Raw genomic sequence first — 14,628 nt, forward strand, 5'->3', positions numbered from 1 at the left:
CAGCATTTAGCTGTACAGATTGACAGAGAAATAATTAAATGGTGCAGCTCTGATTTATAAGATTCTTGTGGTATGAGTTTTGGCATGTGTTTTTCTCTCTATTTCATATGTATCCTGTGATGTTTTGCATTTCATTCATGATCGTTTCCAGATAAATACTTTTAAGTGAGAAAGCTAGAATTCAGTCATTGCTCTACCTTGAGGAAATGTTCAGCCTTTATGTGTTTTCTTCTGCCTGGAAGGATTCATACATTAATGCCCTTTTCAGCTTTCTTAAACAGTCTTTTCACCCCATTTAAATTCAATTCGATTGCTAGAACCTCATGCTTATCTCGCCTTATGAAATATGCTATGCCTTTGGTTAAATCTCTGCTCATGCTGTCCTTGTCCCATGCAGCCCAAGAACTTAGTCATTAAATCAAATATCCCTCATTCGAATTCATTTTACTAGCCTAAATCAGTTACCATTTAAGTCATCTCGGACTCTATTGATCATTTTATCAAGATAGACCCGGAGAGAGCTCTCTCCTATCCTCGTAGGGCTAGCTACAAGGATGAGCTTGGTTTGATGTTGCCTTTAACCTCGCCTTCATTCAGCCTAAGGCAAATTTGAGCGCTAACAAGTCTAGTCACAAACAAGGACAAATCAACAACAATTTTCCTCAAATAGTTCAAGTTGGAGGCCTACCTCAACCAGTGGTCAATGGAGTTCCGTTGCACTGCTCCAGCTTCCGCTTCCTTCTCCCAATGAGTAATCAACCTGAAACAATGCAAAGGAAATACAACAAAGCACGTAACTGGAACAACAATAATCTATTTACTCATAAAGTCAAGAAGTCATGAGCTATCTAGTACATTACATAAAAGACATAGGAAAACATCATTGATTGCATTAATTATGAAATAGAGTAAGCTTACAACCAAGGTCTTGACATCACAAGCCTTCTCAGAGGGATCCAACCAGCATGTTCCTCAAGCATTCACTCTTGAAAGTGGATCTCTCAATACACAATTCTCTCTCACTCACAAGTTTTACACAAGATCAAAGGCACTTCACAACCTTCCTCAAGATCTCAACAATCCCACACTTGTCACACTCACACCAGCTATCTAACAAGCTCACAATTACTAACAACAACACTCCAAAGACTAAGAATTCCAAACTAGCCAAAAACTAGTAGCACATAGCAATGGTGAGAGTTTAAATAGGAGAAGGAGTCTCCATGAATGGTGGGAGGATGAGCTTATCTCCAATGAAGGTAGCACAAATGATGGAACAACCATGCCAGAGAAAGGAGGGCGACATAAATAAGGCCAACAACTAGGTCTAGAGTCATCTGGAAGGCCGACTGGTTGAACAAACTTGCCCAATCTGGATCATCGTGGGCACATAACTGGCCTTCCGCGCTGACATCATTATTGAATAACATAGCTAGTCAGGTCATTGCTCAGGATTAAAAGCGACAGTCGCGCTGGCACATAAAATCTAACCATCTCGGAAATTAGGTGTACTTCCATGATGGCAGGGCTTTCGAGCACCCTTTTGTGCATTTATTTGGCCAATAGACACGATGAGGTAGAAACCTTTGGAAAAGTGGGTCATTTGACAACATCAGAGAGCATTTATCTAACATGAGAAAGAATGAATTTGGACCCATGACATAGTAGGAAGACTAGGATGAAGACAGTGATAAATTATTGTGTAACACTCCCTACCATCTATTACCACACCCTCTCGGTTAGAGGACCATATTCCGGATGAATCTCTATTTTTGATTAGTACCATCGATCCTTGGTATGAGGATATTATTGTCTATCTTCAGACATCCTCTTCTCGTCCAGATTTTTCCAAGGATGCTTAGCGATGAATTCGCCATCATTCTCAACCTTATCACATTATTGGGGACATCCTGTACCATCTTGGTGCAGAATCTTTTCTACACCGATGTTTGACGTTCGAGGAAGCTGAACGAGTTCTAAATGACTGCCACTCTGGCACCTATGGTGGTCATATGTTCGGGTATGCTACTGCTCATAAGATCTTCCATGCTAGTTATTTTTGGCCTTCTATTTTTAAGGATTGCATTCTCGCTATCTGCTCTTGTCACGAGTGCCAAATCTACCAACGGAAGATGCACACGTCTCCTACTCTTTTGCACCCTGTCGTTACAGTTGGCCCTTTTGTTAAATGGGGCATTGATTATATGAACTGTAACCCTCGCTCAGCTAGGGGGCATGGGTATATCATCATTGTCATCGATTATTTCATGAAATGGGTCGAGGCAATGCCTACACTATCCAATGATGGTCAGACATCGGTGCAATTTTTATTCAATCATGTCATTTCATGATTCGGATTCCCTCGGGCTATCATCACTGATCACGGCAAACATTTCCGTAATCACATGATGACTGAGTTAACAACCCAACTGGGCTGCGGCATGATAGCTCAACACCGTACTATCGTTAGGCCAATGGCCAAGTGGAAGCTGTCAACAAAGTTTTGGTCACGATGCTTCAACGCACCATTGGCATGCACAAGTCCAACTGGCATTTGATGTTGTTTTCTGCCTTATGGACCTAATGAAATTCAATGAAGGATGCCACTAGTTTCACCCCATTCCAATTGGTTTACGATCTGGAGGCTACCCTTCCCATTGAGTGTGAGATCCCTTCTCTTAAATTAGCCGTCGAATTACTCCCCAATGCTACTCTGGTAGAAGAACATCTTCTTTACCTAGAGCGGTTAGACGAGACCTGTCGACTAGCCTCTCTAGCCATTGAAGCACAGAAGAAGAGAGTGAAAACTCAATTCGACCAAGCTATCAATCCTCGTTCTTTCATTGAATGAGACTTAGTCCTGCTCTATGATCAAGCAAATGATAAGTTGGGGGCAGGAAAATTCTAACCTATGTGGCATGGGCCTTATATTGTAAAGTGTGTTTTGAAAAAAGGGGCCTATGAGCTGATCGATTATGAAGGGAACCCTCTTGATAAGCCCCGAAATGGGCTTTATTTGAAAAAATATTATGCATGAATCTCATACGTGTGTTTTTAGTAGGTGAGTTATTAGTGTGTGTTTTCATGTTTGGCTTGGTGTGTAGGCATAATTTCCACTTATTATGTCTTTTGCTTCTTGTGCAGATGTCTGGCACACCTTACATTGGTTTCATTGATGGTGCTTGCCACAGTACTCGGAACCGAATGCTGTGTTCAGTGCATTGCGATCAGTAGGGCGGCCGACACGGCTTCTTATGGATAAAGGTTTTATACCTATAGGGGTCTCCCAATATACACTCGACGGTATGTGGGAGCACAATCCGTACTGGTGCTTATCGTCTCTCAGGAGGAATCACCCAACCATCAGCGAGATCGACAGTCACCAGGTTTTACGACACCGGAACACGTCTCTAGCCTAGACCTCTATGTTGTGCGTTAAGTTACAAAGAGTTGTTAAGTTCATTCATTTTATTTTAGGTTGATCTTTCTTAGAAGTTTTCCTTTTTGGATCACCACAAGATGTATATACAATTCCTAAATGCAGTCTAAAGATGATAAGCAAGCATTTATCTCTTTTCAACAATGAAAATCCTAGCTACAAGGGGAAAAGAAAGACACAATCTTTTCTCAAAGAGCATAGAGCACACTGTAAATGAACTTTTCCTAAATCAAACCATACAAACTATCAATATGCAAATGCACAAATGCATGTATTTGTTTTCGCTTTCTTAATATTGATGCCTAAAAAGAAAGCTGTTGTACAAAATTTGAATTCGATTTCAAGTGAAAACACAAACAAGTTTCTTTTTGAAATCAAAAAGATGATTACGACACTTTATGATTTTGAAGTAAACACTTGTTTCGACACTAGAAATTCATAAATTCAAACCAAAAGAAAAAAGTAAAAGCGCAATCAACTGTCAACAGCAAACAAACTTACTCCTAAGATCAAAACGACACTTATGACAGGTCTAGATCTAAGGGCGACAGTATGACTAGTTTACTTTTGTAATGGGAAACTTCAAATGATGTAACAAATACACAAAAAAAATACAGTTTCTTTTATACAACTGGGGTGGAATTAAGGCAGAGAAAAGGGGTTTTCAGATAGGTACACACACTGATAACAGGCTGCAAAAAACAGAGATAAAACTGAACACAAGGATGCAAAGAACCACAGCTGCACAGGGCAAAGGCTAATCAGCGCACCTGCAGCACAGAGAAACTGAATTGTAGCGCAGGTAGCCCTCTCGGGACCTGCATTGAAATGCAGAGTCTCTTTACAGAGCTTGCGCTGAAGCAGAAACGAGAATTGTCTCTGGGTTCTGGGTCACGGTTTGCAGTCTGATCTGAGGTTTTTGGTCGGATAAAAGCTATCAATAAGGTACAATTAGAAGGATGATTTAAAGGAGGACTAAGAGCTATCACAAAGGGAAGTTAGAGCATTTTTGGATCAATTTGTCCAGATCATAAACAGGCCCAGTGAGTGGACTAGAGTAGCAGATCTCTACTTTGCATTTGTAAATGGCAAATGCAGTTTGATTTAGCACTCCTAAGTTTCTTGAGAAGAACAACAATAGAAACACAAATAAACTAACTAGATACGCTCCCCAACGGAGTCGCAAATTTGTTGTTGGGAAAAGTATCCATTCAGAATGCCCCTATCCCACTCTAAGGTGTGATAGTGCCTTAGCAACAAACAAGGAAAACTAATTGAGTATTCTTCTCTATGAAATGTAAATGAGGAGGAAGGATGTAACTAACCTGTGTCTTTCGCTAGTTTGTTGATCCAATTGCTCCTCTCTTCAATAGCTCCCAGCTCCCTGCTCTCTTACCGGCCCAGCTCCACCGAATTCCTGCAAGATCACAAGAAAGAGAAACTACACGAAGATATAGATATACATTCATACAAAGCTCAAGATCAGATTAAGCTAAACATGCAAATATAACAAAACATCATTGATACACAGCATGTAGGAGAAACTCAAATAGTTTATTGATAGAATAAGAAAGTCCAAGAGGAGATACAACCAAGTGAGTTCCGATCCAGCATCTACCTCCCAGCAAAGGAATCCCTTCCTCTCCTCCAACAAAGCATAAATCACCCAATGTACTAATCTCAATCTCAAACCAACAACAATTCTCTGCAAAGTACAAAATTCCAGCCCCTGGATCTCTGGGATGAGGGATCCATATATAGATGTAAGTAGAGAGGATGAGTCAGCTTATGTTTTGACGTGTGGCTTCTCTCTGTCAGTTCTTGCTTCCACTTGGAGAATGAGAGCCTCTTACTCATCACTTGGTCGAATTCAGTGAGGCAAGTGTCATTGGAGAAGATTCTGGAAGCTTCCATGGTCTTTCAACCTCGTTGAATGACTCTGCCACTTGTCCTTTCCCGCTCAACGCACCTAGGTAGTGCATTCAAGTGCGTTTCAACGCACCTAGACAGTGTACTAGGGTGCTTTGCAACGCAGGCAGCTAGTGGAGCACTTGAATTGATCCTGAATTGACTGTTTCCGAGTGGTTTTTGGTGGAGAACTTCTGGGAGAAGCTGTCATTGGTTGACCTTGTTTCTTTAGGAGCTGTAACAACATCTTTAGGGACTTTGGATCCCTTGGATTATGGACATTTCATGCTTATAGCTATAAGGCACAAAAATGTCTTTAACAATGTGTCTCAGATGTATGGAGAGCACAGACTCTGTTTTGACATATACACTTATTTTTTGAGCGCCTCGGTGCACCACACGATATATATATATCGTGTAGTGCACCGAGGCGCTCAAAAAATAAGTGTATATGTCAAAACAGAGTCTGTGCTCTCCATACATCTGAGACACATTGTTATAGACATTTTTGTGCCTTACAGCTATAAGCATGAAATGTCCATAATCCAAGGGATCCAAAGTCCCTAAAGATGTTGTTACAACTCCTAAAGAAACAAGGTCAACCAATGACAGCTTCTCCCAGAAGTTCTCCACCAAAAACCACTGAGAAACAGTCAATTCAGGATCAATTCAAGTGCTCCACTAGCTGCCTGCATTGCAAAGCACCCTAGTACACTGTCTAGGTGCGTTGAAACGCACTTGAATGCACTGCCCAGGTGCGTTGAGCGGGAAAGGACAAGTGGCAGAGTCATTCAACGAGGTGGAAAGACCATGGAAGCTTCCAGAATCTTCTCCAATGACACTTGCCTCACTGAATTCGACCAAGTGATGAGTAAGAGGCTCTCATTCTCCAAGTGGAAGCAAGAACTGACAGAGAGAAGCCACACGTCAAAACATAAGCTGACTCATCCTCTCTACTTACATCTATATATGGATCCCTCATCCCAGAGATCCAGGGGCTGGAATTTTGTACTTTGCAGAGAATTGTTGTTGGTTTGAGATTGAGATTAGTACATTGGGTGATTTATGCTTTGTTGGAGGAGAGGAAGGGATTCCTTTGCTGGGAGGTAGATGCTGGATCGGAACTCACTTGGTTGTATCTCCTCTTGGACTTTCTTATTCTATCAATAAACTATTTGAGTTTCTCCTACATGCTGTGTATCAATGATGTTTTGTTATATTTGCATGTTTAGGTTAATCTGATCTTGAGCTTTGTATGAATGTATATCTATATCTTCATGTAGTTTCTCTCTCTTATGATCTTGCAGGAATTCGGTGGAGCTGGGCCGGTAAGAGAGCAGGGAGCTGGGAGCTATTGAAGAGAGGAGAAATTGGATCAACAAACTAGCGAAAGACACAGGTTAGTTACATCCTTCCTCCTCATTTACATTTCATAGAGAAGAATACTCAATTAGTTTTCCTTGTTTGTTGCTAAGGCACTATCACACCTTAGAGTGGGATAGGGGCATTCTGAATGGATACTTTTCCCAACAAAAAATTTGCGACTCTGTTGGGGAGCATATCTAGTTAGTTTATTTGTGTTTTTATTGTTGTTCTTCTCAAGAAACTTAGGAGTGCTAAATCAAACTGCATTTGCCATTTACAAATGCAAAGTAGAGATCTGCTACTCTAGTCCACTCACTGGGCCTGTTTATGATCTGAAAAAATTGATCCAAAAATGCTCTAACTGCCCTTTGTGATAGCTCTTAGTCCTCCTTTAAATCATCCTTCTAATTGTACCTTATTGATAGCTTTTATCCGACCAAAAACCTCAGATCAGACTGCAAACCGTGACCCAGAACCCAGAGACAATTCTCGTTTCTGCTTCAGCGCAGGCTCTGTAAAGAGACTCTGCATTTCAATGCAGGTCCCGAGAGGGCTACCTGCGCTGCAATTCAGTTTCTCTGTGCTGCAGGTGCGCTGATTAGCCTTTGCCCTGTGCAACTGTGGTTCTTTGCATCCTTGTGTTCAGTTTTATCCCTGTTTTTTGCAGCCTGTTATCAGTGTGTGTACCTATCTGAAAACCCCTTTTCTCTGCCTTAATTCCGCCCCAGTTGTATAAAAGAAACTGTATTTGTTTTTGTGTATTTGTTACATCATTTGAAGTTTCCCATTACAAAAGTAAACTAGTCATACTGTCGCCCTTAGATCTAGACCTGTCATAAGTGTCGTTTTGATCTTAGGAGTAAGTTTGTTTGCTGTTGACAGTTGATTGCGCTTTTACTTTTTTCTTTTGGTTTGAATTTATGAATTTCTAGTGTCGAAACAAGTGTTTACTTCAAAATCATAAAGTGTCGTAATCATCTTTTTGATTTCAAAAAGAAACTTGTTTGTGTTTTCACTTGAAATCGAATTCAAATTTTGTACAACAGCTTTCTTTTTAGGCATCAATATTAAGAAAGCGAAAACAAATACATGCATTTGTGCATTTGCATATTGATAGTTTGTATGGTTTGATTTAGGAAAAGTTCATTTACAGTGTGCTCTATGCTCTTTGAGAAAAGATTGTGTCTTTCTTTTCCCCTTGTAGCTAGGATTTTCATTGTTGAAAAGAGATAAATGCTTGCTTATCATCTTTAGACTGCATTTAGGAATTGTATATACATCTTGTGGTGATCCAAAAAGGAAAACTTCTAAGAAAGATCAACCTAAAATAAATTGAATGAACTTAACAACGCTTTGTAACTTAACGCACAACATAGAGGTCTAGGCTAGAGACGTGTTCCGGCGTCGTATAACCTGGTGACTGTCGATCTCGCTGATGGTTGGGTGATTCCTCCTGAGAGACGATAAGCACCAGTACGGATTGTGCTCCCACATACCATCGAGTATATATTGGGAGACCCCTATAGGTATAAAACCTTTATCCATAGGAAGCCGTGTCGGCCGCCCTACTGATCGCAATACACTGAACACAGCATTCAGGAAGATTGACCGCCCATACCTTAAAAAGTATTCTGCGGTTTTGCGAAAAGTTTGGCACACCCTCTCCCTAGAACTCCAGAGCAGTTCCTTTTGGCCTTTTTCAGACTCTATAACGGAAAAAGTCCATCCGAGCATTTGTCACTTCGGGCTCGTTAAAACATCGAAGGAGACTAGAGTCATCTTTTGCTTTTTCTCGACTCTTTAAAATTGAAAAAGCAAGTTGTGTCCAAGCGTCGTTAAAATTTATTTTAAACGGAATATTCATACCCTTTTTCCTGCGTTTATATTTAGGTTGAGAAAATGGAGCCTACCAACCAAGGAGTTCCCCTTGGTGGAAATCCTAGTCCCTTCTCCTCTTGGGGAGATGTTGGTGCACCCCATATGGCCACATTGTCACTTCCAGGACTGACAATTGGTTTTCCAGTCTGGCTCTTCTCAACCAATGTCGTTCAGAACACCACTATTCCTGAACAGTCGAATCAGCAGTTAGACCAGTCCAGAGTTACCCACCAACCTTCCACTTCCTCTAATTCTTCCTCTCTCCCTTCCTCTTCGCTTGATGGAAATGGTAAAATTAAAAACCAAGTTCCTAAGGAGAAGAAGGAAAAGAAGAAGAAAGAGAAGAAGAAGAAGGAGCCAAAAGCGGCTGGGGGCAAACGAGTGTCGTCTAACGAAAATCCACACACTGCACTGACCATGCCTAAATCGCCATGTGTCATTTGCAAGGGAGACCACATTCACAGAGATTGTCCCTGCATCCCTCGGATACTAAGGGACTGGTCTCCCTGTTTGCACAATCCGGTGGCGTCAATCTCTGATAGCCATGTTGAAAGCACACCGTCAACTAGCGAAAGTGAAGTCCTTGGACGAAAAGGGAGAGCTAGATCTCCCTGTAAACTGTGCGAAGGAAATCACGCCATCCACCGTTGTCCCTTCTTAGACGAAGCGAAAAAAGTTTTGGATGATTGTCTGGTTTCACCGTTACGACTTCCTCCTGGATATAAAAAAACTCTTGCCGAGTCCTTCGTTAGTTGAAAATCCAGCGGGCCCGCTCAAGTGGTCAGCTGAAGCGCCGGTCATTGAAGATGAACCAGCTGAATCCATACCCGACGAAAGTCAAAAGGTCGAGGCGGCAGCTGACCCGGTCTTGCCTTCAGAGGATTTATCTTCGAATGACACAGTCACTGAAGAGAACAAGGATGACACCATCCAAATTCTCTTCATCAACACATACTCCGACGAACATGGGGGCAACCCACCCATTCCTTTATCGCAGGAAGGAAGTTTGTCAGAGCGATACCCGACCGTCTACTCGGTCCCACCACCAAGCAACCTAGTTGTCTCCTTCGACTGGAACCAACTAGGCAGACCCCGTTTGCCAGCAAGCATACCATTCAGAATTATCATCCAAATATACAAAATGGTCATGGCTGGCACCATCATTGATGAGGGGGCATCTGTGAGTATCCTTTCCTCTACTGCTTGGAAAGTGCTTGGTTCGCCAACACTTTTGCATGAAATGAGAAATCTGACAGGCTTTGATAAAGGAACCAGTCGACCTTTATGGATCCTCCCCAATGTGCCCATAACATTGAAAGGGAAGACCGTTCAAATGAACGTGATGGTCATTCAAGGACCCTTGGATTATAACCTACTCCTTGGACGAGACTATATATATTGCATGGGAGCCATCGTCTCCTCACTCTTTAGAGTAATGTGTTTTCCGCACGAAGGAAGAGTGGTCAAGCTCGTGGACCAACTTTCATTTCCCGGATCACGCATCGCAAATAGTCACATACCATCCCTAAATGGTCTCTTCACGCAAGAAATGTCTCAACCCACAGTCCGTCCTCCCGATGAGCGCGAGTAATTCGGAGGGATATGACTGGAACCCAGGGGGCATGCGTCCTGGTCTGCTTCGGCAGGAAAACTTTGGGTATAGGGTAGGTTTCCGCAGGAGAATATGACTAGTCTGTACCCCGTCCGTGATTAAGACAGGGATTATTCTAGAATAAGATTATTTTGTTAAAGTTATGTGAGTTGGTGGGCTTCGTCGCTCACCTTTGTTTATCTCGGTAGACATCGCCAAAGAAGTGCTTTGTTTGAAAGATTAACAGAACAATCTTTGGGTAACCTGAAAGAGGTAGGCCTCTCTCGGTAAAAAAAATGTTTTGGCGGAAGTGAAGTAGAGGTAACCTTGAAACTCTACTTTATACCTGGGGGCATGCAAACCTTTTGGAGTGCAAGCAAAGAGCGGTTATTTATCTGTTTTTTTGGGTTAGTCGTTTCCTAACTTGCATAAGGAAAGGATTCTGGAGCAAAGCTTTGTAAGTCACAAGCTCCATAAAAAATGGCATCTTACATGAGACATTCTTATCATATGATTGGATAATCGAGCAGTTTCAGCGCATAGTTCATGCTCGTTAAAAAATAAACATAAGATCGAGCAAGTGTTTCAATCCGCGTTTAAGCTCGTTAAAAAATGAACTATCCTCCAGTAAATAACCACCGTGAATGTAACATTATCAGCCATTAAAGCCTTGGTCGTGTTTGCACCGTCACCTCCACTTTTCCATTGGCTGATCATTCACCTCCATATGATTGTTTACCCATTTTGAGGAACAGCTGCGAAGAGTGATTTCACTAGCCATCCTTGTGACACTGCCGTGCTTGGAAAATTCCAACCCTTACCTGGAATCAGCTGCTACCCATAGTATCACTCGTTCCTCAAAAGACGAGTCTTCTTTAAGCTCTTTTCATTTGACTCGTAAAATATGAAAAGATTGTCGAGTTTTGGCCTTCCAGCTCGTTAAAGTGACCAGAAGAGCTATCCCTCCTCTAGATTTTAATCTTTTTGGACCTGAGGGATTATTGCACAAAACGATCGAGCGCTTGTTTTGTTCGGCTTGTTAAAACTATCGAAAATTCATCCCTTCTGTATTGTTTTATACTTTTTCGGACCTAAGGGATTAGATGACGAAAAAGGACTTTCAAAGTTAACTTTACGTACCTTTTCAGACTCTCTAAAAATGAAAAGGACTGAGTTATATTTGTCGTTAGACTCGTTAAAAAGATTAATAGTGACAAACTTGTCTTTAGACGAGAACGAGTTTCACTATCGCTAGGCTCATTAAAACATAGCGATGGGTTTGCCCGAAGGGAAAATTATAGAACAAGCATATGTTATCCTCCTCAAGCTTGACAAAAATAAAGAGGTACTGGTCAGCAATGACTGGGGAAAAATTGGGAAGAAACTCAAAGAACCTTTATTGGTAGCAAGTCGCTCTTGAACATGAAACTTCCACTCTGTGCCTGAGTTGGGTTGGGTTGTTTCATTCACCGGCCACATCACCATGGTCTCGCCATACCATCCACCTTTGGGGTAAATGCTACCAATCCATCACACAAGTGTCGCCGATATGTTCAAGAGAAGTCAACCGTGTCCCATCCACTACCATACATTATACTTCATTCTTTCATGACCGCCACCCTGAACCATATATCATCAGATCGTTTTCACCTCCATCAAAATCATTTGCTCCGTTCCGTGTCATTGATGTGGGATACATTAAGGCCCTCCTTTGACGGATCGCTTCTTGTCGACATCAGCTCATTATCCAAGAAGTTGATCTAGGAACACCCCCTTCAGTACTTTGAAGCTTGCATGCCTCAATGGCAAGTTTCTCACTTCCGGCGACAGGTATACATCAATGACCTTCGACCGAAAGATTTTGCGTGGTGTTCGACGCCAAGTCCTTTATTCACACCATGTGAATTGTACTGCAGTACCTTGAGGATCATTATCATTATCGGTGATTCCTCTCGCGCTTGTTAACAGTTTACATCATTGGCTGGTAATCAAGTGATGTCTTTCCATGTTCGACTTCAAAACATTTCTCACATGGATCGACTTGTACTTAGAGTGAAGATCGGACGAGATTGAAGACCCCGGATCTAGTTTCATCCATTCGGGCTACGATATATATTCAGGAAAAATAAAGACATTGACATGTACAACACTGCAGAATAGATAATCATCCTACCAAAAGGATGATGATTTCATCAAAATCATCAGTCTACCATCAGACGATTGTCTGTCCTATGTACATAAAAATGAATTTATAAAGCTGAGCATGGGAATGCCCGCCTCAGCTAGATCACGAAAACAGTATGAAAAATAATGTATTGTATTGTATCTTATTACAGGTCTCCTCCCAGCATTGAATGAACTTTGGATCCTCCTAATAAAGCATTTCACCCGATAAACGGCCTCATACTTTAGGGGGAAACTGTTATAGACATTTTTGTGCCTTACAGCTATAAGCATGAAATGTCCATAATCCAAGGGATCCAAAGTCCCTAAAGATGTTGTTACAGCTCCTAAAGGAACAAGGTCAACCAATGACAGCTTCTCCCAGAAGTTCTCCACCAAAAACCACTCAGAAACAGTCAATTCAGGATCAATTCAAGTGCTCCACTAGCTGTCTGCGTTGCAAAGCACCCCAGTACACTGTTTAGGTGCGTTGCAACGCACTTGAATGCACTACCCAGGTGCGTTGAGCGGGAAAGGACAAGTGGCAGAGTCATTCAACGAGGTGGAAATACCATGGAAGCTTCCAGAATCTTCTCCAATGACACTTGCCTCACTGAATTCGACCAAGTGATGAGTAAGAGGCTCTCATTCTCCAAGTGGAAGCAAGAACTGACAGAGAGAAGCCACACGTCAAAACATAAGCTGACTCATCCTCTCTGCTTACATCTATATATGGATCCCTCATCCCAGAGATCCAGGGGCTGGAATTTTGTACTTTGCAGAGAATTGTTGTTGGTTTGAGATTGAGATTAGTACATTGGGTGATTTATGCTTTGTTGGAGGAGAGGAAGGGATTCCTTTGCTGGGAGGTAGATGCTGGATCGGAACTCACTTGGTTGTATCTCCTCTTGAACTTTCTTATTCTATCAATAAACTATTTGAGTTTCTCCTACATGCTGTGTATCAATGATGTTTTGTTATATTTGCATGTTTAGCTTAATCTGATCTTGAGCTTTGTATGAATGTATATCTATATCTTCGTGTAGTTTCTCTCTCTTGTGATCTTGCAGGAATTCGGTGGAGTTGGGTCAGTAAGAGAGCAGGGAGCTGGGAGCTATTGAAGAGAGGAGCAATTGGATCAGCAAACTAGCGAAAGACACAAGTTAGTTACATCCTTCCTCCTCATTTACATTTCATAGAGAAGAATACTCAGTTAGTTTTCCTTGTTTGTTGCTAAGGCACTATCACACCTTAGAGTGGGATAGGGGCATTCTGAATGGATACTTTTCCCAACAACACACATGTCTCTCCAAAAAAAGCAGAAAGTAAAACCTAGGCATCTACTGTGGTGGGTTATGCTCTCCGTAGCACACCACTTCTCGTGACTCGTCTCAAGAGTCTATGCACCATGGGTATCACCCCTACTGTATGTATCTGATACTCTATGGAGACCTCTTCGATCCCTCTGTAATCTGGGATCCCCTCTGTTAGGCCCTCAAGATTATGGGCCACTATCTCCGCTGAACTACCAACTGGGGGAACCAAGGCCAGCTCTCTAATGCCTTGTGGATCCCTCGTGCCCCCGGAGCTAGTCCCATAGGCCTCTCTGGTCCCACATTTTCAAGTAACATAAGATAAATCATTAAGACATATGCATGAAAATATCCAAAAAAATCATAAAAGATAAAATACAAAAATAGTGTGATCAAGCGTTTTACCTCCATCGTTCCACTGCTCACCTACAGGAAGCTGCATGTCAGGGTCTCCACGAAAATCCATACCTGCGTATGGCCAATCCTCAACAAAGATCATCTAGCGATCTAGCCACTCTCGGAATAGTGTTCCCCATGATACTAGTCAACCGCCACCCCCTCATGGCATGACATGTGCTCAGCGAGTGATCCGAGTCTCTTGTGGTCTAGGTCTGTCTAAGTCCATGTCCTGTAACTGAAGTGCCCGAACTTGCTCCAGCATGAGTGGGATCAAAATAGACCCGTAACCAAACTTCTTCGCCTCCCTGTGACAGCATTTAGTGAGCTGCCTCTTCATGTTACTGGTCACTGCTTCAGCCCAGTTGTCGGGTTAAGGTAATCAGAGCCAACCAAAGGTGGGTCTTTGTTGCCTCATGTTGGGCTTAGGATCCCACTATCCTCATCACCATAAATAGAACAGAGCGGAGAACCAGGTCTTCTACTATTGGAATCGCCAATTTCCCGCTAGATCTTGATTTACATGCTCCAGGGCACACCCGTGCTATCAACATGTCTAGTGATTTGCTGCTAGT

The sequence above is a fragment of the Pinus tabuliformis genome, chromosome 8, assembly GCF_031772625.1.
Source record: "Pinus tabuliformis cultivar Carrire ecotype Pingquan chromosome 8, CPIR1, whole genome shotgun sequence".
Taxonomy (NCBI): Eukaryota; Viridiplantae; Streptophyta; class Pinopsida; order Pinales; family Pinaceae; genus Pinus; species Pinus tabuliformis.